The sequence below is a fragment of the Diospyros lotus genome, chromosome 12 (assembly GCF_014633365.1).
Source record: "Diospyros lotus cultivar Yz01 chromosome 12, ASM1463336v1, whole genome shotgun sequence".
NCBI lineage: Eukaryota > Viridiplantae > Streptophyta > Magnoliopsida > Ericales > Ebenaceae > Diospyros > Diospyros lotus.
The window spans coordinates 13,161,367-13,163,766 of NC_068349.1; positions in this window are offsets into that span (position 1 = coordinate 13,161,367).

Consider the following 2,400-nt stretch of genomic DNA (forward strand, 5'->3'; position numbering starts at 1 on the left):
CAAAATGAACATTGTGGGAGTAGATCGTTGCGTTTGCTGGGGTCAGGAAAACACATGGTTGGAATAAAGTTTGCTGGGGTCAGGAAAACACATGGTTGGAATAAAGTCTACTCTACTGCTCATATTGGGCGTAACTATATGATCAAATTATTACCACTCTATTGTTGCCCAACTCAGGTAATATTATAATTTTTTTTTATCTTCACTATTTCGTAAAATATATATATATATATTTTGTTTCATTCATAGATATGTGTATACAACCTATTTTTTTCATCTTATAATCCAAAAACAAGATAAAATTAAAGATGCTACAATAATAAATTACTTTCATGTCCCAAGTATGAATATTGTTATTGCATAAAAATGAGAACTATATTATATTTATATAATTTATTACGACAACCTATAAATTACGCTAATCTACATATGACAAGTATCAAACTGCACAAAATTATTTTGATAAATAAATTAATTTTATAATAGATTTTGATTACCTATAATTTGTAATTTTACAATTGCAACATATATGAATAATGGCTTAGCAAAATAACAATAATTTTATTATATTTCCATTTATAGAAATATTATTTACAAAATTTAGTACGGAACAAATTTGAAATTTTTTATTAAATAATTTTTCTTGACAATTTTTTCATCAGAATATGAAGATTTTGGAGATCTGACTTTTAAGTGCGAGTTCTGTGAGGCAATTTTTTGGTTCGAGAAAAGATTGGATAAATATTATAAAACATGTCGGTCCCCAAAGTTCTCTTTGTGTTGCACTCATGGAAAGGTTGTGCTTCCATGTATGCCTGATCCCCCGTAGGTATTTAAAGATTTGTTATATGGCCAAGATGAGAGGAGCAGACATTTTCGTGAAAACATCCGATCATACAACATGATGTTTTCTTTTACATCTATGGGAGGGAAGACAGATTCTCGAATCAACAATGGAAGATCTGCTCATGTTTTCATTTTATATGGAGAGAATTACCATTTTATTAGGAGTTTATTGCCTGTAGAAGGATCGACTTCTAAGTTTGCTTAACTTTACATCTATGATGTGGAGAATGAAGTGGAAAACAAAATCCGATCAGTGAGGTAAGCATTTTTAATGTGCAATGATACTTTTTATTTTAATTTTTTACTGTATGAATACGTCAAGATCCTGTTTTATAAAATAAAAATTAATTTTTTTATTGTGCATGTTGATTTTATGTGATTCAAAATGTTTTCTCAATTTTAAATTGATTTATTAAATTTGGTTGCATGCTGGTTATATGAAATTGTTGAGCTGCATTTGTTATTCATTTTATATTGAATTTAAATGTTGTTGACATTCTATTGATATGTTTATGGGCTATTGGTTATATGTGGGCTGCTGAGTTTTTTATGGGCCGAGCCCATATTCGTTTCGTGTTGCATTTTTCGTTGCTGGCCGAGCCCATTTGTTGGTCCATGTTGGTGTTGCTATAAAAGGGCAATCTAATGCCCTAATGTCCAGAATGTTCTGATATTTCTCTCGTGCTCTCTCTTTCTAAAACCCTAATCGACGATTGTTGAAGTGAGACACATCCTGTGAATCCTTCTCTCCTGTTTCAATCAAATCGATTTTCTATGGTAAGATCGTTTGGTAAGTATTTGTATTGCTTAATCTTTATGTTGTTTTAAACGCCTGAGGCGTGAGAGATTGGTTGGCTGATAAAACAGATCCTTAGCCTTGATCGCGAGATCGATATAGAACAGATCTACACTTGTTCTTGTTGTTGGTTTCTGTTTTTCAGTTGTATTTTGCAATACTGTTTTTACTTTCCATTTGATGATCTTGTAATCGATTGTAAACTTGAGATCTAGTGGATTGATTAGAGGCGGAGTCTCTGCCGTGAGTAGGATCTATTGATCCGAACATGTATATTGCTATATCTTTGTTTGTGTGTGTGAGTTATGGTTGGAATCTTTTGTTTTCTGTTTACTGCTCTTGATCTGTGTTTGGCTAAGAAAATAGGTTGGTTAAAAACCTACAGTGCAGAAGGTCAATAGTTGGTCACACTTTGCATGAGGATATCGTGTCTGATCTAAAACAGATGCTTGATGTGCATAATGTTCTTGTGCAATCTTTTAGAATGGTGACAGAAAGGATACGTCAAGGTGAAGTTGGGAAATGTTCAGTTGAAACTCATTGGTGAGAGGGACGAGGATGGTTGAAGATATAACATGCCTGATGTTAAAGAAGTTGCTGCTTTAATAGTTGGAGATTTTGAAACATTATCAGGTGCTCAAGATATTGTGGTCGAAAACTCGATCCAGATTACTTAAACGTATTAATGAGTTACATGTGTCGTATCTGGGGTTGCAATATCCATTGCTTTTCCTTTACAGACAGGATGGCTATAGAGC